Source organism: Pungitius pungitius, unplaced genomic scaffold (assembly GCF_949316345.1).
Source record: "Pungitius pungitius unplaced genomic scaffold, fPunPun2.1 scaffold_31, whole genome shotgun sequence".
Lineage (NCBI taxonomy): Eukaryota > Metazoa > Chordata > Actinopteri > Perciformes > Gasterosteidae > Pungitius > Pungitius pungitius.
In genome coordinates this window covers 386,517-409,272 of record NW_026909910.1, presented here as the reverse complement: position 1 = coordinate 409,272, position 22,756 = coordinate 386,517, and the positions used below count along the sequence as shown (strand labels likewise).

The 22,756-nt window shown below is 44.1% G+C and overlaps 46 non-coding genes across 46 annotated transcripts; all 46 read right to left on the bottom strand.

Annotated features, from left to right (window-relative positions):
* Positions 1 to 133: 133 nt before the first annotated feature.
* On the bottom strand, positions 134 to 252 carry LOC134123640 (5S ribosomal RNA). Its single transcript, XR_009955126.1, has one exon. It is a non-coding gene; the product is annotated as a 5S ribosomal RNA (ribosomal RNA).
* A 394-nt stretch (positions 253 to 646) lies between these two features.
* On the bottom strand, positions 647 to 765 carry LOC134123065 (5S ribosomal RNA). The gene has a single exon (XR_009954574.1). It is a non-coding gene; the product is annotated as a 5S ribosomal RNA (ribosomal RNA).
* A 339-nt stretch (positions 766 to 1,104) lies between these two features.
* Positions 1,105 to 1,223, bottom strand: LOC134123639 (5S ribosomal RNA). Its single transcript, XR_009955125.1, has one exon. It is a non-coding gene; the product is annotated as a 5S ribosomal RNA (ribosomal RNA).
* Positions 1,224 to 1,617: 394 nt separating this feature from the next.
* Positions 1,618 to 1,736, bottom strand: LOC134123064 (5S ribosomal RNA). The gene has a single exon (XR_009954573.1). It is a non-coding gene; the product is annotated as a 5S ribosomal RNA (ribosomal RNA).
* A 339-nt stretch (positions 1,737 to 2,075) lies between these two features.
* Positions 2,076 to 2,194, bottom strand: LOC134123638 (5S ribosomal RNA). Its single transcript, XR_009955124.1, has one exon. It is a non-coding gene; the product is annotated as a 5S ribosomal RNA (ribosomal RNA).
* A 394-nt stretch (positions 2,195 to 2,588) lies between these two features.
* LOC134123637 (5S ribosomal RNA) lies at positions 2,589 to 2,707 on the bottom strand. The gene has a single exon (XR_009955123.1). It is a non-coding gene; the product is annotated as a 5S ribosomal RNA (ribosomal RNA).
* A 339-nt stretch (positions 2,708 to 3,046) lies between these two features.
* LOC134123022 (5S ribosomal RNA) lies at positions 3,047 to 3,165 on the bottom strand. Its single transcript, XR_009954531.1, has one exon. It is a non-coding gene; the product is annotated as a 5S ribosomal RNA (ribosomal RNA).
* A 394-nt stretch (positions 3,166 to 3,559) lies between these two features.
* LOC134123636 (5S ribosomal RNA) lies at positions 3,560 to 3,678 on the bottom strand. The gene has a single exon (XR_009955122.1). It is a non-coding gene; the product is annotated as a 5S ribosomal RNA (ribosomal RNA).
* A 339-nt stretch (positions 3,679 to 4,017) lies between these two features.
* On the bottom strand, positions 4,018 to 4,136 carry LOC134123635 (5S ribosomal RNA). The gene has a single exon (XR_009955121.1). It is a non-coding gene; the product is annotated as a 5S ribosomal RNA (ribosomal RNA).
* A 394-nt stretch (positions 4,137 to 4,530) lies between these two features.
* On the bottom strand, positions 4,531 to 4,649 carry LOC134123634 (5S ribosomal RNA). The gene has a single exon (XR_009955120.1). It is a non-coding gene; the product is annotated as a 5S ribosomal RNA (ribosomal RNA).
* Positions 4,650 to 4,988: 339 nt separating this feature from the next.
* On the bottom strand, positions 4,989 to 5,107 carry LOC134123633 (5S ribosomal RNA). The gene has a single exon (XR_009955119.1). It is a non-coding gene; the product is annotated as a 5S ribosomal RNA (ribosomal RNA).
* A 394-nt stretch (positions 5,108 to 5,501) lies between these two features.
* Positions 5,502 to 5,620, bottom strand: LOC134123632 (5S ribosomal RNA). The gene has a single exon (XR_009955118.1). It is a non-coding gene; the product is annotated as a 5S ribosomal RNA (ribosomal RNA).
* A 339-nt stretch (positions 5,621 to 5,959) lies between these two features.
* On the bottom strand, positions 5,960 to 6,078 carry LOC134123631 (5S ribosomal RNA). The gene has a single exon (XR_009955117.1). It is a non-coding gene; the product is annotated as a 5S ribosomal RNA (ribosomal RNA).
* A 339-nt stretch (positions 6,079 to 6,417) lies between these two features.
* LOC134123629 (5S ribosomal RNA) lies at positions 6,418 to 6,536 on the bottom strand. Its single transcript, XR_009955115.1, has one exon. It is a non-coding gene; the product is annotated as a 5S ribosomal RNA (ribosomal RNA).
* A 394-nt stretch (positions 6,537 to 6,930) lies between these two features.
* LOC134123062 (5S ribosomal RNA) lies at positions 6,931 to 7,049 on the bottom strand. The gene has a single exon (XR_009954571.1). It is a non-coding gene; the product is annotated as a 5S ribosomal RNA (ribosomal RNA).
* A 339-nt stretch (positions 7,050 to 7,388) lies between these two features.
* On the bottom strand, positions 7,389 to 7,507 carry LOC134123628 (5S ribosomal RNA). The gene has a single exon (XR_009955114.1). It is a non-coding gene; the product is annotated as a 5S ribosomal RNA (ribosomal RNA).
* A 394-nt stretch (positions 7,508 to 7,901) lies between these two features.
* LOC134123061 (5S ribosomal RNA) lies at positions 7,902 to 8,020 on the bottom strand. Its single transcript, XR_009954570.1, has one exon. It is a non-coding gene; the product is annotated as a 5S ribosomal RNA (ribosomal RNA).
* A 339-nt stretch (positions 8,021 to 8,359) lies between these two features.
* Positions 8,360 to 8,478, bottom strand: LOC134123627 (5S ribosomal RNA). Its single transcript, XR_009955113.1, has one exon. It is a non-coding gene; the product is annotated as a 5S ribosomal RNA (ribosomal RNA).
* Positions 8,479 to 8,872: 394 nt separating this feature from the next.
* Positions 8,873 to 8,991, bottom strand: LOC134123626 (5S ribosomal RNA). Its single transcript, XR_009955112.1, has one exon. It is a non-coding gene; the product is annotated as a 5S ribosomal RNA (ribosomal RNA).
* Positions 8,992 to 9,330: 339 nt separating this feature from the next.
* LOC134123625 (5S ribosomal RNA) lies at positions 9,331 to 9,449 on the bottom strand. Its single transcript, XR_009955111.1, has one exon. It is a non-coding gene; the product is annotated as a 5S ribosomal RNA (ribosomal RNA).
* A 394-nt stretch (positions 9,450 to 9,843) lies between these two features.
* Positions 9,844 to 9,962, bottom strand: LOC134123624 (5S ribosomal RNA). Its single transcript, XR_009955110.1, has one exon. It is a non-coding gene; the product is annotated as a 5S ribosomal RNA (ribosomal RNA).
* A 339-nt stretch (positions 9,963 to 10,301) lies between these two features.
* Positions 10,302 to 10,420, bottom strand: LOC134123623 (5S ribosomal RNA). The gene has a single exon (XR_009955109.1). It is a non-coding gene; the product is annotated as a 5S ribosomal RNA (ribosomal RNA).
* A 339-nt stretch (positions 10,421 to 10,759) lies between these two features.
* Positions 10,760 to 10,878, bottom strand: LOC134123622 (5S ribosomal RNA). Its single transcript, XR_009955108.1, has one exon. It is a non-coding gene; the product is annotated as a 5S ribosomal RNA (ribosomal RNA).
* Positions 10,879 to 11,272: 394 nt separating this feature from the next.
* LOC134123060 (5S ribosomal RNA) lies at positions 11,273 to 11,391 on the bottom strand. The gene has a single exon (XR_009954569.1). It is a non-coding gene; the product is annotated as a 5S ribosomal RNA (ribosomal RNA).
* A 339-nt stretch (positions 11,392 to 11,730) lies between these two features.
* Positions 11,731 to 11,849, bottom strand: LOC134123621 (5S ribosomal RNA). Its single transcript, XR_009955107.1, has one exon. It is a non-coding gene; the product is annotated as a 5S ribosomal RNA (ribosomal RNA).
* A 394-nt stretch (positions 11,850 to 12,243) lies between these two features.
* LOC134123059 (5S ribosomal RNA) lies at positions 12,244 to 12,362 on the bottom strand. The gene has a single exon (XR_009954568.1). It is a non-coding gene; the product is annotated as a 5S ribosomal RNA (ribosomal RNA).
* A 339-nt stretch (positions 12,363 to 12,701) lies between these two features.
* LOC134123620 (5S ribosomal RNA) lies at positions 12,702 to 12,820 on the bottom strand. The gene has a single exon (XR_009955106.1). It is a non-coding gene; the product is annotated as a 5S ribosomal RNA (ribosomal RNA).
* A 394-nt stretch (positions 12,821 to 13,214) lies between these two features.
* Positions 13,215 to 13,333, bottom strand: LOC134123058 (5S ribosomal RNA). Its single transcript, XR_009954567.1, has one exon. It is a non-coding gene; the product is annotated as a 5S ribosomal RNA (ribosomal RNA).
* Positions 13,334 to 13,672: 339 nt separating this feature from the next.
* On the bottom strand, positions 13,673 to 13,791 carry LOC134123618 (5S ribosomal RNA). The gene has a single exon (XR_009955104.1). It is a non-coding gene; the product is annotated as a 5S ribosomal RNA (ribosomal RNA).
* Positions 13,792 to 14,185: 394 nt separating this feature from the next.
* On the bottom strand, positions 14,186 to 14,304 carry LOC134123057 (5S ribosomal RNA). Its single transcript, XR_009954566.1, has one exon. It is a non-coding gene; the product is annotated as a 5S ribosomal RNA (ribosomal RNA).
* Positions 14,305 to 14,643: 339 nt separating this feature from the next.
* Positions 14,644 to 14,762, bottom strand: LOC134123617 (5S ribosomal RNA). The gene has a single exon (XR_009955103.1). It is a non-coding gene; the product is annotated as a 5S ribosomal RNA (ribosomal RNA).
* Positions 14,763 to 15,157: 395 nt separating this feature from the next.
* On the bottom strand, positions 15,158 to 15,276 carry LOC134123028 (5S ribosomal RNA). The gene has a single exon (XR_009954537.1). It is a non-coding gene; the product is annotated as a 5S ribosomal RNA (ribosomal RNA).
* A 339-nt stretch (positions 15,277 to 15,615) lies between these two features.
* Positions 15,616 to 15,734, bottom strand: LOC134123616 (5S ribosomal RNA). The gene has a single exon (XR_009955102.1). It is a non-coding gene; the product is annotated as a 5S ribosomal RNA (ribosomal RNA).
* A 394-nt stretch (positions 15,735 to 16,128) lies between these two features.
* Positions 16,129 to 16,247, bottom strand: LOC134123051 (5S ribosomal RNA). The gene has a single exon (XR_009954560.1). It is a non-coding gene; the product is annotated as a 5S ribosomal RNA (ribosomal RNA).
* A 339-nt stretch (positions 16,248 to 16,586) lies between these two features.
* On the bottom strand, positions 16,587 to 16,705 carry LOC134123615 (5S ribosomal RNA). Its single transcript, XR_009955101.1, has one exon. It is a non-coding gene; the product is annotated as a 5S ribosomal RNA (ribosomal RNA).
* A 395-nt stretch (positions 16,706 to 17,100) lies between these two features.
* Positions 17,101 to 17,219, bottom strand: LOC134123027 (5S ribosomal RNA). Its single transcript, XR_009954536.1, has one exon. It is a non-coding gene; the product is annotated as a 5S ribosomal RNA (ribosomal RNA).
* A 339-nt stretch (positions 17,220 to 17,558) lies between these two features.
* LOC134123614 (5S ribosomal RNA) lies at positions 17,559 to 17,677 on the bottom strand. The gene has a single exon (XR_009955100.1). It is a non-coding gene; the product is annotated as a 5S ribosomal RNA (ribosomal RNA).
* A 395-nt stretch (positions 17,678 to 18,072) lies between these two features.
* Positions 18,073 to 18,191, bottom strand: LOC134123017 (5S ribosomal RNA). The gene has a single exon (XR_009954526.1). It is a non-coding gene; the product is annotated as a 5S ribosomal RNA (ribosomal RNA).
* Positions 18,192 to 18,531: 340 nt separating this feature from the next.
* LOC134123613 (5S ribosomal RNA) lies at positions 18,532 to 18,650 on the bottom strand. Its single transcript, XR_009955099.1, has one exon. It is a non-coding gene; the product is annotated as a 5S ribosomal RNA (ribosomal RNA).
* A 339-nt stretch (positions 18,651 to 18,989) lies between these two features.
* LOC134123612 (5S ribosomal RNA) lies at positions 18,990 to 19,108 on the bottom strand. Its single transcript, XR_009955098.1, has one exon. It is a non-coding gene; the product is annotated as a 5S ribosomal RNA (ribosomal RNA).
* Positions 19,109 to 19,503: 395 nt separating this feature from the next.
* LOC134123026 (5S ribosomal RNA) lies at positions 19,504 to 19,622 on the bottom strand. The gene has a single exon (XR_009954535.1). It is a non-coding gene; the product is annotated as a 5S ribosomal RNA (ribosomal RNA).
* Positions 19,623 to 19,961: 339 nt separating this feature from the next.
* Positions 19,962 to 20,080, bottom strand: LOC134123611 (5S ribosomal RNA). Its single transcript, XR_009955097.1, has one exon. It is a non-coding gene; the product is annotated as a 5S ribosomal RNA (ribosomal RNA).
* A 395-nt stretch (positions 20,081 to 20,475) lies between these two features.
* LOC134123016 (5S ribosomal RNA) lies at positions 20,476 to 20,594 on the bottom strand. Its single transcript, XR_009954525.1, has one exon. It is a non-coding gene; the product is annotated as a 5S ribosomal RNA (ribosomal RNA).
* Positions 20,595 to 20,933: 339 nt separating this feature from the next.
* LOC134123610 (5S ribosomal RNA) lies at positions 20,934 to 21,052 on the bottom strand. The gene has a single exon (XR_009955096.1). It is a non-coding gene; the product is annotated as a 5S ribosomal RNA (ribosomal RNA).
* A 395-nt stretch (positions 21,053 to 21,447) lies between these two features.
* On the bottom strand, positions 21,448 to 21,566 carry LOC134123426 (5S ribosomal RNA). Its single transcript, XR_009954912.1, has one exon. It is a non-coding gene; the product is annotated as a 5S ribosomal RNA (ribosomal RNA).
* Positions 21,567 to 21,910: 344 nt separating this feature from the next.
* LOC134123609 (5S ribosomal RNA) lies at positions 21,911 to 22,029 on the bottom strand. The gene has a single exon (XR_009955095.1). It is a non-coding gene; the product is annotated as a 5S ribosomal RNA (ribosomal RNA).
* Between the last annotated feature and the right edge of the window lie 727 nt (positions 22,030 to 22,756).

The following is a 22,756-nucleotide window of genomic DNA, read 5'->3' as shown; positions in this document are numbered from 1 at the left end:
TGACGATGGTATGGACGTAAGCCACCTTTCATCTTCTTCCTATTGCATCTCTTCTACAATGTGATCAACTTTTTACAATTGTGTAGGTGTACAAGCTACGGCGCTGGGCGGCTTTCAGAGAGAGAAGTGAAAAAGCTTACGGCACCTGGGATTCCCAGGCGGTCTTCCATCCAGGTACTAACCAGGCCCTGCTCTGCTTAGCTTCCGAGATCAGACGAGATCGGGCGGAACCAGAGAGGTATGGCCGTAAGCTGCTTTTCATCTTTTTCCTAATCCTTTAAAACGTGTCAAAGATAATCAGAAGTTTCTTTTTCTAAAATTGAAGCAGTTCTTAGCATTGGCAAGAGAGGTTCCTAAAACCTAAAGGGAACTTTACTTTTCTTCACTGGTAAATCTAACATGTTTGGTTAGCACCTGTATTTCAACGGCTAAATTACAAACAAAAGTATGCCAATTGTTAAATGTTGATCAACACTAATTTAGCAACCATGAAACGGAATCATGTTTGATAATATTGTCTAAATGCCTTTCATATCCAACGTTAAAACAACAATAAACATGCATCTCTTCAACAATGTGATATACTTTTTGTAATTTGTAGGTGTACAATCTGCGGCGCTCTGCAGCTTTCAGAGAGAAGTGAAAAAGCTTACGGCACCTGGGATTCCCAGGCGGTCTTCCATCCAGGTACTAACCAGGCCCTGGTCTGCTTAGCTTCCGAGATCAGACGAGATCGGGCGGAACCAGAGAGGTATGGCCGTAAGCTGCTTTTTATCTTTTTCCTAATCCTTTATAATGCGTCAAAAAATTATGTCACGCCTGCCGTTGCCATCTTTGTGTGGGTTAAATAAGGGTATGCAAAGAAGGCTGTGACATCCTATGGCGAAAATTGGATGGACTAGAGAAGACCTGCCCAGGAGTCCCAGCCAATCGGTGGATGGCCATTGCAGTCCCCGCCACCTCAAATGGCCTGACGATGGTATGGACGTAAGCCACCTTTCATCTTCTTCCTATTGCATCTCTTCTACAATGTGATCAACTTTTTACAATTGTGTAGGTGTACAAGCTACGGCGCTGGGCGGCTTTCAGAGAGAGAAGTGAAAAAGCTTACGGCACCTGGGATTCCCAGGCGGTCTTCCATCCAGGTACTAACCAGGCCCTGCTCTGCTTAGCTTCCGAGATCAGACGAGATCGGGCGGAACCAGAGAGGTATGGCCGTAAGCTGCTTTTCATCTTTTTCCTAATCCTTTAAAACGTGTCAAAGATAATCAGAAGTTTCTTTTTCTAAAATTGAAGCAGTTCTTAGCATTGGCAAGAGAGGTTCCTAAAACCTAAAGGGAACTTTACTTTTCTTCACTGGTAAATCTAACATGTTTGGTTAGCACCTGTATTTCAACGGCTAAATTACAAACAAAAGTATGCCAATTGTTAAATGTTGATCAACACTAATTTAGCAACCATGAAACGGAATCATGTTTGATAATATTGTCTAAATGCCTTTCATATCCAACGTTAAAACAACAATAAACATGCATCTCTTCAACAATGTGATATACTTTTTGTAATTTGTAGGTGTACAATCTGCGGCGCTCTGCAGCTTTCAGAGAGAAGTGAAAAAGCTTACGGCACCTGGGATTCCCAGGCGGTCTTCCATCCAGGTACTAACCAGGCCCTGGTCTGCTTAGCTTCCGAGATCAGACGAGATCGGGCGGAACCAGAGAGGTATGGCCGTAAGCTGCTTTTTATCTTTTTCCTAATCCTTTATAATGCGTCAAAAAATTATGTCACGCCTGCCGTTGGCATCTTTGTGTGGGTTAAATAAGGGTATGCAAAGAAGGCTGTGACATCCTATGGCGAAAATTGGATGGACTAGAGAAGACCCGCCCAGGAGTCCCAGCCAATCGGTGGATGGCCATTGCAGTCCCCGCCACCTCAAATGGCCTGACGATGGTATGGACGTAAGCCACCTTTCATCTTCTTCCTATTGCATCTCTTCTACAATGTGATCAACTTTTTACAATTGTGTAGGTGTACAAGCTACGGCGCTGGGCGGCTTTCAGAGAGAGAAGTGAAAAAGCTTACGGCACCTGGGATTCCCAGGCGGTCTTCCATCCAGGTACTAACCAGGCCCTGCTCTGCTTAGCTTCCGAGATCAGACGAGATCGGGCGGAACCAGAGAGGTATGGCCGTAAGCTGCTTTTCATCTTTTTCCTAATCCTTTAAAACGTGTCAAAGATAATCAGAAGTTTCTTTTTCTAAAATTGAAGCAGTTCTTAGCATTGGCAAGAGAGGTTCCTAAAACCTAAAGGGAACTTTACTTTTCTTCACTGGTAAATCTAACATGTTTGGTTAGCACCTGTATTTCAACGGCTAAATTACAAACAAAAGTATGCCAATTGTTAAATGTTGATCAACACTAATTTAGCAACCATGAAACGGAATCATGTTTGATAATATTGTCTAAATGCCTTTCATATCCAACGTTAAAACAACAATAAACATGCATCTCTTCAACAATGTGATATACTTTTTGTAATTTGTAGGTGTACAATCTGCGGCGCTCTGCAGCTTTCAGAGAGAAGTGAAAAAGCTTACGGCACCTGGGATTCCCAGGCGGTCTTCCATCCAGGTACTAACCAGGCCCTGCTCTGCTTAGCTTCCGAGATCAGACGAGATCGGGCGGAACCAGAGAGGTATGGCCGTAAGCTGCTTTTTATCTTTTTCCTAATCCTTTATAATGCGTCAAAAAATTATGTCACGCCTGCCGTTGGCATCTTTGTGTGGGTTAAATAAGGGTATGCAAAGAAGGCTGTGACATCCTATGGCGAAAATTGGATGGACTAGAGAAGACCCGCCCAGGAGTCCCAGCCAATCGGTGGATGGCCATTGCAGTCCCCGCCACCTCAAATGGCCTGACGATGGTATGGACGTAAGCCACCTTTCATCTTCTTCCTATTGCATCTCTTCTACAATGTGATCAACTTTTTACAATTGTGTAGGTGTACAAGCTACGGCGCTGGGCGGCTTTCAGAGAGAGAAGTGAAAAAGCTTACGGCACCTGGGATTCCCAGGCGGTCTTCCATCCAGGTACTAACCAGGCCCTGCTCTGCTTAGCTTCCGAGATCAGACGAGATCGGGCAGAACCAGAGAGGTATGGCCGTAAGCTGCTTTTCATCTTTTTCCTAATCCTTTAAAACGTGTCAAAGATAATCAGAAGTTTCTTTTTCTAAAATTGAAGCAGTTCTTAGCATTGGCAAGAGAGGTTCCTAAAACCTAAAGGGAACTTTACTTTTCTTCACTGGTAAATCTAACATGTTTGGTTAGCACCTGTATTTCAACGGCTAAATTACAAACAAAAGTATGCCAATTGTTAAATGTTGATCAACACTAATTTAGCAACCATGAAACGGAATCATGTTTGATAATATTGTCTAAATGCCTTTCATATCCAACGTTAAAACAACAATAAACATGCATCTCTTCAACAATGTGATATACTTTTTGTAATTTGTAGGTGTACAATCTGCGGCGCTCTGCAGCTTTCAGAGAGAAGTGAAAAAGCTTACGGCACCTGGGATTCCCAGGCGGTCTTCCATCCAGGTACTAACCAGGCCCTGCTCTGCTTAGCTTCCGAGATCAGACGAGATCGGGCGGAACCAGAGAGGTATGGCCGTAAGCTGCTTTTTATCTTTTTCCTAATCCTTTATAATGCGTCAAAAAATTATGTCACGCCTGCCGTTGGCATCTTTGTGTGGGTTAAATAAGGGTATGCAAAGAAGGCTGTGACATCCTATGGCGAAAATTGGATGGACTAGAGAAGACCCGCCCAGGAGTCCCAGCCAATCGGTGGATGGCCATTGCAGTCCCCGCCACCTCAAATGGCCTGACGATGGTATGGACGTAAGCCACCTTTCATCTTCTTCCTATTGCATCTCTTCTACAATGTGATCAACTTTTTACAATTGTGTAGGTGTACAAGCTACGGCGCTGGGCGGCTTTCAGAGAGAGAAGTGAAAAAGCTTACGGCACCTGGGATTCCCAGGCGGTCTTCCATCCAGGTACTAACCAGGCCCTGCTCTGCTTAGCTTCCGAGATCAGACGAGATCGGGCGGAACCAGAGAGGTATGGCCGTAAGCTGCTTTTCATCTTTTTCCTAATCCTTTAAAACGTGTCAAAGATAATCAGAAGTTTCTTTTTCTAAAATTGAAGCAGTTCTTAGCATTGGCAAGAGAGGTTCCTAAAACCTAAAGGGAACTTTACTTTTCTTCACTGGTAAATCTAACATGTTTGGTTAGCACCTGTATTTCAACGGCTAAATTACAAACAAAAGTATGCCAATTGTTAAATGTTGATCAACACTAATTTAGCAACCATGAAACGGAATCATGTTTGATAATATTGTCTAAATGCCTTTCATATCCAACGTTAAAACAACAATAAACATGCATCTCTTCAACAATGTGATATACTTTTTGTAATTTGTAGGTGTACAATCTGCGGCGCTCTGCAGCTTTCAGAGAGAAGTGAAAAAGCTTACGGCACCTGGGATTCCCAGGCGGTCTTCCATCCAGGTACTAACCAGGCCCTGCTCTGCTTAGCTTCCGAGATCAGACGAGATCGGGCGGAACCAGAGAGGTATGGCCGTAAGCTGCTTTTTATCTTTTTCCTAATCCTTTATAATGCGTCAAAAAATTATGTCACGCCTGCCGTTGGCATCTTTGTGTGGGTTAAATAAGGGTATGCAAAGAAGGCTGTGACATCCTATGGCGAAAATTGGATGGACTAGAGAAGACCCGCCCAGGAGTCCCAGCCAATCGGTGGATGGCCATTGCAGTCCCCGCCACCTCAAATGGCCTGACGATGGTATGGACGTAAGCCACCTTTCATCTTCTTCCTATTGCATCTCTTCTACAATGTGATCAACTTTTTACAATTGTGTAGGTGTACAAGCTACGGCGCTGGGCGGCTTTCAGAGAGAGAAGTGAAAAAGCTTACGGCACCTGGGATTCCCAGGCGGTCTTCCATCCAGGTACTAACCAGGCCCTGCTCTGCTTAGCTTCCGAGATCAGACGAGATCGGGCGGAACCAGAGAGGTATGGCCGTAAGCTGCTTTTCATCTTTTTCCTAATCCTTTAAAACGTGTCAAAGATAATCAGAAGTTTCTTTTTCTAAAATTGAAGCAGTTCTTAGCATTGGCAAGAGAGGTTCCTAAAACCTAAAGGGAACTTTACTTTTCTTCACTGGTAAATCTAACATGTTTGGTTAGCACCTGTATTTCAACGGCTAAATTACAAACAAAAGTATGCCAATTGTTAAATGTTGATCAACACTAATTTAGCAACCATGAAACGGAATCATGTTTGATAATATTGTCTAAATGCCTTTCATATCCAACGTTAAAACAACAATAAACATGCATCTCTTCAACAATGTGATATACTTTTTGTAATTTGTAGGTGTACAATCTGCGGCGCTCTGCAGCTTTCAGAGAGAAGTGAAAAAGCTTACGGCACCTGGGATTCCCAGGCGGTCTTCCATCCAGGTACTAACCAGGCCCTGCTCTGCTTAGCTTCCGAGATCAGACGAGATCGGGCGGAACCAGAGAGGTATGGCCGTAAGCTGCTTTTTATCTTTTTCCTAATCCTTTATAATGCGTCAAAAAATTATGTCACGCCTGCCGTTGGCATCTTTGTGTGGGTTAAATAAGGGTATGCAAAGAAGGCTGTGACATCCTATGGCGAAAATTGGATGGACTAGAGAAGACCCGCCCAGGAGTCCCAGCCAATCGGTGGATGGCCATTGCAGTCCCCGCCACCTCAAATGGCCTGACGATGGTATGGACGTAAGCCACCTTTCATCTTCTTCCTATTGCATCTCTTCTACAATGTGATCAACTTTTTACAATTGTGTAGGTGTACAAGCTACGGCGCTGGGCGGCTTTCAGAGAGAGAAGTGAAAAAGCTTACGGCACCTGGGATTCCCAGGCGGTCTTCCATCCAGGTACTAACCAGGCCCTGCTCTGCTTAGCTTCCGAGATCAGACGAGATCGGGCGGAACCAGAGAGGTATGGCCGTAAGCTGCTTTTTATCTTTTTCCTAATCCTTTATAATGCGTCAAAAAATTATGTCACGCCTGCCGTTGGCATCTTTGTGTGGGTTAAATAAGGGTATGCAAAGAAGGCTGTGACATCCTATGGCGAAAATTGGATGGACTAGAGAAGACCCGCCCAGGAGTCCCAGCCAATCGGTGGATGGCCATTGCAGTCCCCGCCACCTCAAATGGCCTGACGATGGTATGGACGTAAGCCACCTTTCATCTTCTTCCTATTGCATCTCTTCTACAATGTGATCAACTTTTTACAATTGTGTAGGTGTACAAGCTACGGCGCTGGGCGGCTTTCAGAGAGAGAAGTGAAAAAGCTTACGGCACCTGGGATTCCCAGGCGGTCTTCCATCCAGGTACTAACCAGGCCCTGCTCTGCTTAGCTTCCGAGATCAGACGAGATCGGGCGGAACCAGAGAGGTATGGCCGTAAGCTGCTTTTCATCTTTTTCCTAATCCTTTAAAACGTGTCAAAGATAATCAGAAGTTTCTTTTTCTAAAATTGAAGCAGTTCTTAGCATTGGCAAGAGAGGTTCCTAAAACCTAAAGGGAACTTTACTTTTCTTCACTGGTAAATCTAACATGTTTGGTTAGCACCTGTATTTCAACGGCTAAATTACAAACAAAAGTATGCCAATTGTTAAATGTTGATCAACACTAATTTAGCAACCATGAAACGGAATCATGTTTGATAATATTGTCTAAATGCCTTTCATATCCAACGTTAAAACAACAATAAACATGCATCTCTTCAACAATGTGATATACTTTTTGTAATTTGTAGGTGTACAATCTGCGGCGCTCTGCAGCTTTCAGAGAGAAGTGAAAAAGCTTACGGCACCTGGGATTCCCAGGCGGTCTTCCATCCAGGTACTAACCAGGCCCTGGTCTGCTTAGCTTCCGAGATCAGACGAGATCGGGCGGAACCAGAGAGGTATGGCCGTAAGCTGCTTTTTATCTTTTTCCTAATCCTTTATAATGCGTCAAAAAATTATGTCACGCCTGCCGTTGCCATCTTTGTGTGGGTTAAATAAGGGTATGCAAAGAAGGCTGTGACATCCTATGGCGAAAATTGGATGGACTAGAGAAGACCTGCCCAGGAGTCCCAGCCAATCGGTGGATGGCCATTGCAGTCCCCGCCACCTCAAATGGCCTGACGATGGTATGGACGTAAGCCACCTTTCATCTTCTTCCTATTGCATCTCTTCTACAATGTGATCAACTTTTTACAATTGTGTAGGTGTACAAGCTACGGCGCTGGGCGGCTTTCAGAGAGAGAAGTGAAAAAGCTTACGGCACCTGGGATTCCCAGGCGGTCTTCCATCCAGGTACTAACCAGGCCCTGCTCTGCTTAGCTTCCGAGATCAGACGAGATCGGGCGGAACCAGAGAGGTATGGCCGTAAGCTGCTTTTCATCTTTTTCCTAATCCTTTAAAACGTGTCAAAGAAAATCAGAAGTTTCTTTTTCTAAAATTGAAGCAGTTCTTAGCATTGGCAAGAGAGGTTCCTAAAACCTAAAGGGAACTTTACTTTTCTTCACTGGTAAATCTAACATGTTTGGTTAGCACCTGTATTTCAACGGCTAAATTACAAACAAAAGTATGCCAATTGTTAAATGTTGATCAACACTAATTTAGCAACCATGAAACGGAATCATGTTTGATAATATTGTCTAAATGCCTTTCATATCCAACGTTAAAACAACAATAAACATGCATCTCTTCAACAATGTGATATACTTTTTGTAATTTGTAGGTGTACAATCTGCGGCGCTCTGCAGCTTTCAGAGAGAAGTGAAAAAGCTTACGGCACCTGGGATTCCCAGGCGGTCTTCCATCCAGGTACTAACCAGGCCCTGGTCTGCTTAGCTTCCGAGATCAGACGAGATCGGGCGGAACCAGAGAGGTATGGCCGTAAGCTGCTTTTTATCTTTTTCCTAATCCTTTATAATGCGTCAAAAAATTATGTCACGCCTGCCGTTGGCATCTTTGTGTGGGTTAAATAAGGGTATGCAAAGAAGGCTGTGACATCCTATGGCGAAAATTGGATGGACTAGAGAAGACCCGCCCAGGAGTCCCAGCCAATCGGTGGATGGCCATTGCAGTCCCCGCCACCTCAAATGGCCTGACGATGGTATGGACGTAAGCCACCTTTCATCTTCTTCCTATTGCATCTCTTCTACAATGTGATCAACTTTTTACAATTGTGTAGGTGTACAAGCTACGGCGCTGGGCGGCTTTCAGAGAGAGAAGTGAAAAAGCTTACGGCACCTGGGATTCCCAGGCGGTCTTCCATCCAGGTACTAACCAGGCCCTGCTCTGCTTAGCTTCCGAGATCAGACGAGATCGGGCGGAACCAGAGAGGTATGGCCGTAAGCTGCTTTTCATCTTTTTCCTAATCCTTTAAAACGTGTCAAAGATAATCAGAAGTTTCTTTTTCTAAAATTGAAGCAGTTCTTAGCATTGGCAAGAGAGGTTCCTAAAACCTAAAGGGAACTTTACTTTTCTTCACTGGTAAATCTAACATGTTTGGTTAGCACCTGTATTTCAACGGCTAAATTACAAACAAAAGTATGCCAATTGTTAAATGTTGATCAACACTAATTTAGCAACCATGAAACGGAATCATGTTTGATAATATTGTCTAAATGCCTTTCATATCCAACGTTAAAACAACAATAAACATGCATCTCTTCAACAATGTGATATACTTTTTGTAATTTGTAGGTGTACAATCTGCGGCGCTCTGCAGCTTTCAGAGAGAAGTGAAAAAGCTTACGGCACCTGGGATTCCCAGGCGGTCTTCCATCCAGGTACTAACCAGGCCCTGCTCTGCTTAGCTTCCGAGATCAGACGAGATCGGGCGGAACCAGAGAGGTATGGCCGTAAGCTGCTTTTTATCTTTTTCCTAATCCTTTATAATGCGTCAAAAAATTATGTCACGCCTGCCGTTGGCATCTTTGTGTGGGTTAAATAAGGGTATGCAAAGAAGGCTGTGACATCCTATGGCGAAAATTGGATGGACTAGAGAAGACCCGCCCAGGAGTCCCAGCCAATCGGTGGATGGCCATTGCAGTCCCCGCCACCTCAAATGGCCTGACGATGGTATGGACGTAAGCCACCTTTCATCTTCTTCCTATTGCATCTCTTCTACAATGTGATCAACTTTTTACAATTGTGTAGGTGTACAAGCTACGGCGCTGGGCGGCTTTCAGAGAGAGAAGTGAAAAAGCTTACGGCACCTGGGATTCCCAGGCGGTCTTCCATCCAGGTACTAACCAGGCCCTGCTCTGCTTAGCTTCCGAGATCAGACGAGATCGGGCGGAACCAGAGAGGTATGGCCGTAAGCTGCTTTTCATCTTTTTCCTAATCCTTTAAAACGTGTCAAAGATAATCAGAAGTTTCTTTTTCTAAAATTGAAGCAGTTCTTAGCATTGGCAAGAGAGGTTCCTAAAACCTAAAGGGAACTTTACTTTTCTTCACTGGTAAATCTAACATGTTTGGTTAGCACCTGTATTTCAACGGCTAAATTACAAACAAAAGTATGCCAATTGTTAAATGTTGATCAACACTAATTTAGCAACCATGAAACGGAATCATGTTTGATAATATTGTCTAAATGCCTTTCATATCCAACGTTAAAACAACAATAAACATGCATCTCTTCAACAATGTGATATACTTTTTGTAATTTGTAGGTGTACAATCTGCGGCGCTCTGCAGCTTTCAGAGAGAAGTGAAAAAGCTTACGGCACCTGGGATTCCCAGGCGGTCTTCCATCCAGGTACTAACCAGGCCCTGCTCTGCTTAGCTTCCGAGATCAGACGAGATCGGGCGGAACCAGAGAGGTATGGCCGTAAGCTGCTTTTTATCTTTTTCCTAATCCTTTATAATGCGTCAAAAAATTATGTCACGCCTGCCGTTGGCATCTTTGTGTGGGTTAAATAAGGGTATGCAAAGAAGGCTGTGACATCCTATGGCGAAAATTGGATGGACTAGAGAAGACCCGCCCAGGAGTCCCAGCCAATCGGTGGATGGCCATTGCAGTCCCCGCCACCTCAAATGGCCTGACGATGGTATGGACGTAAGCCACCTTTCATCTTCTTCCTATTGCATCTCTTCTACAATGTGATCAACTTTTTACAATTGTGTAGGTGTACAAGCTACGGCGCTGGGCGGCTTTCAGAGAGAGAAGTGAAAAAGCTTACGGCACCTGGGATTCCCAGGCGGTCTTCCATCCAGGTACTAACCAGGCCCTGCTCTGCTTAGCTTCCGAGATCAGACGAGATCGGGCGGAACCAGAGAGGTATGGCCGTAAGCTGCTTTTTATCTTTTTCCTAATCCTTTATAATGCGTCAAAAAATTATGTCACGCCTGCCGTTGGCATCTTTGTGTGGGTTAAATAAGGGTATGCAAAGAAGGCTGTGACATCCTATGGCGAAAATTGGATGGACTAGAGAAGACCCGCCCAGGAGTCCCAGCCAATCGGTGGATGGCCATTGCAGTCCCCGCCACCTCAAATGGCCTGACGATGGTATGGACGTAAGCCACCTTTCATCTTCTTCCTATTGCATCTCTTCTACAATGTGATCAACTTTTTACAATTGTGTAGGTGTACAAGCTACGGCGCTGGGCGGCTTTCAGAGAGAGAAGTGAAAAAGCTTACGGCACCTGGGATTCCCAGGCGGTCTTCCATCCAGGTACTAACCAGGCCCTGCTCTGCTTAGCTTCCGAGATCAGACGAGATCGGGCGGAACCAGAGAGGTATGGCCGTAAGCTGCTTTTCATCTTTTTCCTAATCCTTTAAAACGTGTCAAAGATAATCAGAAGTTTCTTTTTCTAAAATTGAAGCAGTTCTTAGCATTGGCAAGAGAGGTTCCTAAAACCTAAAGGGAACTTTACTTTTCTTCACTGGTAAATCTAACATGTTTGGTTAGCACCTGTATTTCAACGGCTAAATTACAAACAAAAGTATGCCAATTGTTAAATGTTGATCAACACTAATTTAGCAACCATGAAACGGAATCATGTTTGATAATATTGTCTAAATGCCTTTCATATCCAACGTTAAAACAACAATAAACATGCATCTCTTCAACAATGTGATATACTTTTTGTAATTTGTAGGTGTACAATCTGCGGCGCTCTGCAGCTTTCAGAGAGAAGTGAAAAAGCTTACGGCACCTGGGATTCCCAGGCGGTCTTCCATCCAGGTACTAACCAGGCCCTGGTCTGCTTAGCTTCCGAGATCAGACGAGATCGGGCGGAACCAGAGAGGTATGGCCGTAAGCTGCTTTTTATCTTTTTCCTAATCCTTTATAATGCGTCAAAAAATTATGTCACGCCTGCCGTTGCCATCTTTGTGTGGGTTAAATAAGGGTATGCAAAGAAGGCTGTGACATCCTATGGCGAAAATTGGATGGACTAGAGAAGACCTGCCCAGGAGTCCCAGCCAATCGGTGGATGGCCATTGCAGTCCCCGCCACCTCAAATGGCCTGACGATGGTATGGACGTAAGCCACCTTTCATCTTCTTCCTATTGCATCTCTTCTACAATGTGATCAACTTTTTACAATTGTGTAGGTGTACAAGCTACGGCGCTGGGCGGCTTTCAGAGAGAGAAGTGAAAAAGCTTACGGCACCTGGGATTCCCAGGCGGTCTTCCATCCAGGTACTAACCAGGCCCTGCTCTGCTTAGCTTCCGAGATCAGACGAGATCGGGCGGAACCAGAGAGGTATGGCCGTAAGCTGCTTTTCATCTTTTTCCTAATCCTTTAAAACGTGTCAAAGAAAATCAGAAGTTTCTTTTTCTAAAATTGAAGCAGTTCTTAGCATTGGCAAGAGAGGTTCCTAAAACCTAAAGGGAACTTTACTTTTCTTCACTGGTAAATCTAACATGTTTGGTTAGCACCTGTATTTCAACGGCTAAATTACAAACAAAAGTATGCCAATTGTTAAATGTTGATCAACACTAATTTAGCAACCATGAAACGGAATCATGTTTGATAATATTGTCTAAATGCCTTTCATATCCAACGTTAAAACAACAATAAACATGCATCTCTTCAACAATGTGATATACTTTTTGTAATTTGTAGGTGTACAATCTGCGGCGCTCTGCAGCTTTCAGAGAGAAGTGAAAAAGCTTACGGCACCTGGGATTCCCAGGCGGTCTTCCATCCAGGTACTAACCAGGCCCTGGTCTGCTTAGCTTCCGAGATCAGACGAGATCGGGCGGAACCAGAGAGGTATGGCCGTAAGCTGCTTTTTATCTTTTTCCTAATCCTTTATAATGCGTCAAAAAATTATGTCACGCCTGCCGTTGGCATCTTTGTGTGGGTTAAATAAGGGTATGCAAAGAAGGCTGTGACATCCTATGGCGAAAATTGGATGGACTAGAGAAGACCCGCCCAGGAGTCCCAGCCAATCGGTGGATGGCCATTGCAGTCCCCGCCACCTCAAATGGCCTGACGATGGTATGGACGTAAGCCACCTTTCATCTTCTTCCTATTGCATCTCTTCTACAATGTGATCAACTTTTTACAATTGTGTAGGTGTACAAGCTACGGCGCTGGGCGGCTTTCAGAGAGAGAAGTGAAAAAGCTTACGGCACCTGGGATTCCCAGGCGGTCTTCCATCCAGGTACTAACCAGGCCCTGCTCTGCTTAGCTTCCGAGATCAGACGAGATCGGGCGGAACCAGAGAGGTATGGCCGTAAGCTGCTTTTCATCTTTTTCCTAATCCTTTAAAACGTGTCAAAGATAATCAGAAGTTTCTTTTTCTAAAATTGAAGCAGTTCTTAGCATTGGCAAGAGAGGTTCCTAAAACCTAAAGGGAACTTTACTTTTCTTCACTGGTAAATCTAACATGTTTGGTTAGCACCTGTATTTCAACGGCTAAATTACAAACAAAAGTATGCCAATTGTTAAATGTTGATCAACACTAATTTAGCAACCATGAAACGGAATCATGTTTGATAATATTGTCTAAATGCCTTTCATATCCAACGTTAAAACAACAATAAACATGCATCTCTTCAACAATGTGATATACTTTTTGTAATTTGTAGGTGTACAATCTGCGGCGCTCTGCAGCTTTCAGAGAGAAGTGAAAAAGCTTACGGCACCTGGGATTCCCAGGCGGTCTTCCATCCAGGTACTAACCAGGCCCTGGTCTGCTTAGCTTCCGAGATCAGACGAGATCGGGCGGAACCAGAGAGGTATGGCCGTAAGCTGCTTTTTATCTTTTTCCTAATCCTTTATAATGCGTCAAAAAATTATGTCACGCCTGCCGTTGGCATCTTTGTGTGGGTTAAATAAGGGTATGCAAAGAAGGCTGTGACATCCTATGGCGAAAATTGGATGGACTAGAGAAGACCCGCCCAGGAGTCCCAGCCAATCGGTGGATGGCCATTGCAGTCCCCGCCACCTCAAATGGCCTGACGATGGTATGGACGTAAGCCACCTTTCATCTTCTTCCTATTGCATCTCTTCTACAATGTGATCAACTTTTTACAATTGTGTAGGTGTACAAGCTACGGCGCTGGGCGGCTTTCAGAGAGAGAAGTGAAAAAGCTTACGGCACCTGGGATTCCCAGGCGGTCTTCCATCCAGGTACTAACCAGGCCCTGCTCTGCTTAGCTTCCGAGATCAGACGAGATCGGGCGGAACCAGAGAGGTATGGCCGTAAGCTGCTTTTCATCTTTTTCCTAATCCTTTAAAACGTGTCAAAGATAATCAGAAGTTTCTTTTTCTAAAATTGAAGCAGTTCTTAGCATTGGCAAGAGAGGTTCCTAAAACCTAAAGGGAACTTTACTTTTCTTCACTGGTAAATCTAACATGTTTGGTTAGCACCTGTATTTCAACGGCTAAATTACAAACAAAAGTATGCCAATTGTTAAATGTTGATCAACACTAATTTAGCAACCATGAAACGGAATCATGTTTGATAATATTGTCTAAATGCCTTTCATATCCAACGTTAAAACAACAATAAACATGCATCTCTTCAACAATGTGATATACTTTTTGTAATTTGTAGGTGTACAATCTGCGGCGCTCTGCAGCTTTCAGAGAGAAGTGAAAAAGCTTACGGCACCTGGGATTCCCAGGCGGTCTTCCATCCAGGTACTAACCAGGCCCTGGTCTGCTTAGCTTCCGAGATCAGACGAGATCGGGCGGAACCAGAGAGGTATGGCCGTAAGCTGCTTTTTATCTTTTTCCTAATCCTTTATAATGCGTCAAAAAATTATGTCACGCCTGCCGTTGGCATCTTTGTGTGGGTTAAATAAGGGTATGCAAAGAAGGCTGTGACATCCTATGGCGAAAATTGGATGGACTAGAGAAGACCCGCCCAGGAGTCCCAGCCAATCGGTGGATGGCCATTGCAGTCCCCGCCACCTCAAATGGCCTGACGATGGTATGGACGTAAGCCACCTTTCATCTTCTTCCTATTGCATCTCTTCTACAATGTGATCAACTTTTTACAATTGTGTAGGTGTACAAGCTACGGCGCTGGGCGGCTTTCAGAGAGAGAAGTGAAAAAGCTTACGGCACCTGGGATTCCCAGGCGGTCTTCCATCCAGGTACTAACCAGGCCCTGCTCTGCTTAGCTTCCGAGATCAGACGAGATCGGGCGGAACCAGAGAGGTATGGCCGTAAGCTGCTTTTCATCTTTTTCCTAATCCTTTAAAACGTGTCAAAGATAATCAGAAGTTTCTTTTTCTAAAATTGAAGCAGTTCTTAGCATTGGCAAGAGAGGTTCCTAAAGCCTGAAGGTAACTTTACTTTTCTTCACTGGCAATTCTAACATGTTGGGTTAGCACCTGTATTTCAACGGCTAAATTACAAACAATAGTATGCCAATCGTAAATGTTGATCAACACTAATTTAGCAATCATGAAACGGAATCATTTTGGATAATATTGTCTAATTTCCTTTCATATCCAACGTTAAAACAACACTAAACATGCATCTCTTCAACAATGTGATATTCTTTTTGTAATTTGTAGGTGTACAATCTGCGGCGCTCGGCGGCTTTCGGAGAGAGAAGTGAAAAAGCTTACGGCACCTAGGATTCCCAGGCGGTCTTCCATCCAGGTACTAACCAGGCCCTGCTCTGCTTAGCTTCCGAGATCAGACGAGATCGGGCGGAACCAGAGAGGTATGGCCGTAAGCTGCTTTTTATCTTTTTCCTAATCCTTTATAATGCGTCAATGAATTATGACACGCCTGCCGTTGGCATCTTTGTGTGGGTTAAATAAGGGTATGCAAAGAAGGCTGTGACATCCCATGCCGAAAATTGGATGGACTAGAGAAGACCCGCCCAGGGGTCCCAGCCAATCGGTGAATGGCCATTGCAGTCCCCGCCACCTCAAATGGCCTGACGATAGTATGGACGTAAGCCACCTTTCATCTTCTTCCTATTGCATCTCTTCTACAATGTGAATTTTTTTTTACAATTGTGCAGGTGTACAATTTACGGCGCTGGGCGGCTTTCAGAGAGAGAAGTGAAAAAGCTTACGGCACCTGGGATTCCCAGGCGGTCTTCCATCCAGGTACTAACCAGGCCCTGCTCTGCTTAGCTTCCGAGATCAGACGAGATCGGGCGGAACCAGAGAGGTATGGCCGTAAGCTGCTTTTCATCTTTTTCCTAATCCTTTAAAACGTGTCAAAGATAATCAGAAGTTTCTTTTTCTAAAATTGAAGCAGTTCTTAGCATTGGCAAGAGAGGTTCCTAAAACCTAAAGGGAACTTTACTTTTCTTCACTGGTAAATCTAACATGTTTGGTTAGCACCTGTATTTCAACGGCTAAATTACAAACAAAAGTATGCCAATTGTTAAATGTTGATCAACACTAATTTAGCAACCATGAAACGGAATCATGTTTGATAATATTGTCTAAATGCCTTTCATATCCAACGTTAAAACAACAATAAACATGCATCTCTTCAACAATGTGATATACTTTTTGTAATTTGTAGGTGTACAATCTGCGGCGCTCTGCAGCTTTCAGAGAGAAGTGAAAAAGCTTACGGCACCTGGGATTCCCAGGCGGTCTTCCATCCAGGTACTAACCAGGCCCTGCTCTGCTTAGCTTCCGAGATCAGACGAGATCGGGCGGAACGAGAGAGGTATGGCCGTAAGCTGCTTTTTATCTTTTTCCTAATCCTTTATAATGCGTCAAAAAATTATGTCACGCCTGCCGTTGGCATCTTTGTGTGGGTTAAATAAGGGTATGCAAAGAAGGCTGTGACATCCTATGGCGAAAATTGGATGGACTAGAGAAGACCCGCCCAGGAGTCCCAGCCAATCGGTGGATGGCCATTGCAGTCCCCGCCACCTCAAATGGCCTGACGATGGTATGGACGTAAGCCACCTTTCATCTTCTTCCTATTGCATCTCTTCTACAATGTGATCAACTTTTTACAATTGTGTAGGTGTACAAGCTACGGCGCTGGGCGGCTTTCAGAGAGAGAAGTGAAAAAGCTTACGGCACCTGGGATTCCCAGGCGGTCTTCCATCCAGGTACTAACCAGGCCCTGCTCTGCTTAGCTTCCGAGATCAGACGAGATCGGGCGGAACCAGAGAGGTATGGCCGTAAGCTGCTTTTCATCTTTTTCCTAATCCTTTAAAACGTGTCAAAGATAATCAGAAGTTTCTTTTTCTAAAATTGAAGCAGTTCTTAGCATTGGCAAGAGAGGTTCCTAAAGCCTGAAGGTAACTTTACTTTTCTTCACTGGCAATTCTAACATGTTGGGTTAGCACCTGTATTTCAACGGCTAAATTACAAACAATAGTATGCCAATCGTAAATGTTGATCAACACTAATTTAGCAATCATGAAACGGAATCATTTTGGATAATATTGTCTAATTTCCTTTCATATCCAACGTTAAAACAACACTAAACATGCATCTCTTCAACAATGTGATATTCTTTTTGTAATTTGTAGGTGTACAATCTGCGGCGCTCGGCGGCTTTCGGAGAGAGAAGTGAAAAAGCTTACGGCACCTAGGATTCCCAGGCGGTCTTCCATCCAGGTACTAACCAGGCCCTGCTCTGCTTAGCTTCCGAGATCAGACGAGATCGGGCGGAACCAGAGAGGTATGGCCGTAAGCTGCTTTTTATCTTTTTCCTAATCCTTTATAATGCGTCAATGAATTATGACACGCCTGCCGTTGGCATCTTTGTGTGGGTTAAATAAGGGTATGCAAAGAAGGCTGTGACATCCCATGCCGAAAATTGGATGGACTAGAGAAGACCCGCCCAGGGGTCCCAGCCAATCGGTGAATGGCCATTGCAGTCCCCGCCACCTCAAATGGCCTGACGATAGTATGGACGTAAGCCACCTTTCATCTTCTTCCTATTGCATCTCTTCTACAATGTGAATTTTTTTTTACAATTGTGCAGGTGTACAATTTACGGCGCTGGGCGGCTTTCAGAGAGAGAAGTGAAAAAGCTTACGGCACCTGGGATTCCCAGGCGGTCTTCCATCCAGGTACTAACCAGGCCCTGCTCTGCTTAGCTTCCGAGATCAGACGAGATCGGGCGGAACCAGAGAGGTATGGCCGTAAGCTGCTTTTCATCTTTTTCCTAATCCTTTAAAACGTGTCAAAGATAATCAGAAGTTTCTTTTTCTAAAATTGAAGCAGTTCTTAGCATTGGCAAGAGAGGTTCCTAAAGCCTGAAGGTAACTTTACTTTTCTTCACTGGCAATTCTAACATGTTGGGTTAGCACCTGTATTTCAACGGCTAAATTACAAACAATAGTATGCCAATCGTAAATGTTGATCAACACTAATTTAGCAATCATGAAACGGAATCATTTTGGATAATATTGTCTAATTTCCTTTCATATCCAACGTTAAAACAACACTAAACATGCATCTCTTCAACAATGTGATATTCTTTTTGTAATTTGTAGGTGTACAATCTGCGGCGCTGGGCGGCTTTCGGAGAGAGAAGTGAAAAAGCTTACGGCACCTGGGATTCCCAGGCGGTCTTCCATCCAGGTACTAACCAGGCCCTGCACTGCTTAGCTTCCGAGATCAGACGAGATCGGGCGGAACCAGAGAGGTATGGCCGTAAGCTGCTTTTTATCTTTTTCCTAATCCTTTATAATGCGTCAATGAATTATGACACGCCTGCCGTTGGCATCTTTGTGTGGGTTAAATAAGGGTATGCAAAGAAGGCTGTGACATCCCATGCCGAAAATTGGATGGACTAGAGAAGACCCGCCCAGGGGTCCCAGCCAATCGGTGAATGGCCATTGCAGTCCCCGCCACCTCAAATGGCCTGACGATGGTATGGACGTAAGCCACCTTTCATCTTCTTCCTATTGCATCTCTTCTACAATGTGACATTTTTTTTTACAATTGTGTAGGTGTACAATCTACGGAGCTGGGCGGCTTTCAGAGAGAGAAGTGAAAAAGCTTACGGCACCTGGGATTCCCAGGCGGTCTTCCATCCAGGTACTAACCAGGCCCTGCTCTGCTTAGCTTCCGAGATCAGACGAGATCGGGCGGAACCAGAGAGGTATGGCCGTAAGCTGCTTTTTATCTTTTTCCTAATCCTTTATAATGCGTCAATGAATTATGACACGCCTGCCGTTGGCATCTTTGTGTGGGTTAAATAAGGGTATGCAAAGAAGGCTGTGACATCCCATGCCGAAAATTGGATGGACTAGAGAAGACCCGCCCAGGGGTCCCAGCCAATCGGTGAATGGCCATTGCAGTCCCCGCCACCTCAAATGGCCTGACGATAGTATGGACGTAAGCCACCTTTCATCTTCTTCCTATTGCATCTCTTCTACAATGTGAATTTTTTTTTACAATTGTGCAGGTGTACAATTTACGGCGCTGGGCGGCTTTCAGAGAGAGAAGTGAAAAAGCTTACGGCACCTGGGATTCCCAGGCGGTCTTCCATCCAGGTACTAACCAGGCCCTGCTCTGCTTAGCTTCCGAGATCAGACGAGATCGGGCGGAACCAGAGAGGTATGGCCGTAAGCTGCTTTTCATCTTTTTCCTAATCCTTTAAAACGTGTCAAAGATAATCAGAAGTTTCTTTTTCTAAAATTGAAGCAGTTCTTAGCATTGGCAAGAGAGGTTCCTAAAGCCTGAAGGTAACTTTACTTTTCTTCACTGGCAATTCTAACATGTTGGGTTAGCACCTGTATTTCAACGGCTAAATTACAAACAATAGTATGCCAATCGTAAATGTTGATCAACACTAATTTAGCAATCATGAAACGGAATCATTTTGGATAATATTGTCTAATTTCCTTTCATATCCAACGTTAAAACAACACTAAACATGCATCTCTTCAACAATGTGATATTCTTTTTGTAATTTGTAGGTGTACAATCTGCGGCGCTCGGCGGCTTTCGGAGAGAGAAGTGAAAAAGCTTACGGCACCTAGGATTCCCAGGCGGTCTTCCATCCAGGTACTAACCAGGCCCTGCTCTGCTTAGCTTCCGAGATCAGACGAGATCGGGCGGAACCAGAGAGGTATGGCCGTAAGCTGCTTTTTATCTTTTTCCTAATCCTTTATAATGCGTCAATGAATTATGACACGCCTGCCGTTGGCATCTTTGTGTGGGTTAAATAAGGGTATGCAAAGAAGGCTGTGACATCCCATGCCGAAAATTGGATGGACTAGAGAAGACCCGCCCAGGGGTCCCAGCCAATCGGTGAATGGCCATTGCAGTCCCCGCCACCTCAAATGGCCTGACGATAGTATGGACGTAAGCCACCTTTCATCTTCTTCCTATTGCATCTCTTCTACAATGTGAATTTTTTTTTACAATTGTGCAGGTGTACAATTTACGGCGCTGGGCGGCTTTCAGAGAGAGAAGTGAAAAAGCTTACGGCACCTGGGATTCCCAGGCGGTCTTCCATCCAGGTACTAACCAGGCCCTGCTCTGCTTAGCTTCCGAGATCAGACGAGATCGGGCGGAACCAGAGAGGTATGGCCGTAAGCTGCTTTTCATCTTTTTCCTAATCCTTTAAAACGTGTCAAAGATAATCAGAAGTTTCTTTTTCTAAAATTGAAGCAGTTCTTAGCATTGGCAAGAGAGGTTCCTAAAGCCTGAAGGTAACTTTACTTTTCTTCACTGGCAATTCTAACATGTTGGGTTAGCACCTGTATTTCAACGGCTAAATTACAAACAATAGTATGCCAATCGTAAATGTTGATCAACACTAATTTAGCAATCATGAAACGGAATCATTTTGGATAATATTGTCTAATTTCCTTTCATATCCAACGTTAAAACAACACTAAACATGCATCTCTTCAACAATGTGATATTCTTTTTGTAATTTGTAGGTGTACAATCTGCGGCGCTGGGCGGCTTTCGGAGAGAGAAGTGAAAAAGCTTACGGCACCTGGGATTCCCAGGCGGTCTTCCATCCAGGTACTAACCAGGCCCTGCACTGCTTAGCTTCCGAGATCAGACGAGATCGGGCGGAACCAGAGAGGTATGGCCGTAAGCTGCTTTTTATCTTTTTCCTAATCCTTTATAATGCGTCAATGAATTATGACACGCCTGCCGTTGGCATCTTTGTGTGGGTTAAATAAGGGTATGCAAAGAAGGCTGTGACATCCCATGCCGAAAATTGGATGGACTAGAGAAGACCCGCCCAGGGGTCCCAGCCAATCGGTGAATGGCCATTGCAGTCCCCGCCACCTCAAATGGCCTGACGATGGTATGGACGTAAGCCACCTTTGATCTTCTTCCTATTGCATCTCTTCTACAATGTGACATTTTTTTTACAATTGTGCAGGTGTACAATTTACGGCGCTGGGCGGCTTTCAGAGAGAGAAGTGAAAAAGCTTACGGCACCTGGGATTCCCAGGCGGTCTTCCATCCAGGTACTAACCAGGCCCTGCTCTGCTTAGCTTCCGAGATCAGACGAGATCGGGCGGAACCAGAGAGGTATGGCCGTAAGCTGCTTTTCATCTTTTTCCTAATCCTTTAAAACGTGTCAAAGATAATCAGAAGTTTCTTTTTCTAAAATTGAAGCAGTTCTTAGCATTGGCAAGAGAGGTTCCTAAAGCCTGAAGGTAACTTTACTTTTCTTCACTGGCAATTCTAACATGTTGGGTTAGCACCTGTATTTCAACGGCTAAATTACAAACAATAGTATGCCAATCGTAAATGTTGATCAACACTGATTTAGCAATCATGAAACGGAATCATTTTGGATAATATTGTCTAATTTCCTTTCATATCCAACGTTAAAACAACACTAAACATGCATCTCTTCAACAATGTGATATTCTTTTTGTAATTTGTAGGTGTACAATCTGCGGCGCTCGGCGGCTTTCGGAGAGAGAAGTGAAAAAGCTTACGGCACCTGGAATTCCCAGGCGGTCTTCCATCCAGGTACTAACCAGGCCCTGCTCTGCTTAGCTTCCGAGATCAGACGAGATCGGGCGGAACCAGAGAGGTATGGCCGTAAGCTGCTTTTTATCTTTTTCCTAATCCTTTAAAACGTGTCAAAGATAATCAGAAGTTTCTTTTTCTAAAATTGAAGCAGTTCTTAGCATTGGCAAGAGAGGTTCCTAAAGCCTGAAGGTAACTTTACTTTTCTTCACTGGCAATTCTAACATGTTGGGTTAGCACCTGTATTTCAACGGCTAAATTACAAACAATAGTATGCCAATCGTAAATGTTGATCAACACTGATTTAGCAATCATGAAACGGAATCATTTTGGATAATATTGTCTAATTTCCTTTCATATCCAACGTTAAAACAGGTGTACAATCTGCCGCGCTCGGCGGCTTTCGGAGAGAGAAGTGAAAAAGCTTACGGCACCTGGGATTCCCAGGCGGTCTTCCATCCAGGTACTAACCAGGCCCTGCTCTGCTTAGCTTCCGAGATCAGACGAGATCGGGCGGAACCAGAGAGGTATGGCCGTAAGCTGCTTTTCATCTTTTTCCTAATCCTTTAAAACGTGTCAAAGTTAATCAGAAGTTTCTTTTTCTAAAATTGAAGCAGTTCTTAGCATTGGCAAGAGAGGTTCCTAAAGCCTGAAGGTAACTTTACTTTTCTTCACTGGCAATTCTAACATGTTGGGTTAGCACCTGTATTTCAACGGCTAAATTACAAACAATAGTATGCCAATCGTAAATGTTGATCAACACTGATTTAGCAATCATGAAACGGAATCATTTTGGATAATATTGTCTAATTTCCTTTCATATCCAACGTTAAAACAACACTAAACATGCATCTCTTCAACAATGTGATATTCTTTTTGTAATTTGTAGGTGTACAATCTGCGGCGCTCGGCGGCTTTCGGAGAGAGAAGTGAAAAAGCTTACGGCACCTGGAATTCCCAGGCGGTCTTCCATCCAGGTACTAACCAGGCCCTGCTCTGCTTAGCTTCCGAGATTTTTTTATCTTTTATTATCAAAAATACAAAAAATACATTACATTTGTTTTTTCACACTCATACACACCCGCACCACATATTTGTACATATAATTATATATATATTTCCATATCATCTGGTATTACCACAACCCTTACAGATTACAAATTACAATTACAGACACAAGAGTTTAATTAGAAATAGAAGACAAGCCCCTGCCCTTCTACAACTTTACCCATCGCTGTCTTATTTAAAAAATGCTCCGAGACCCATTC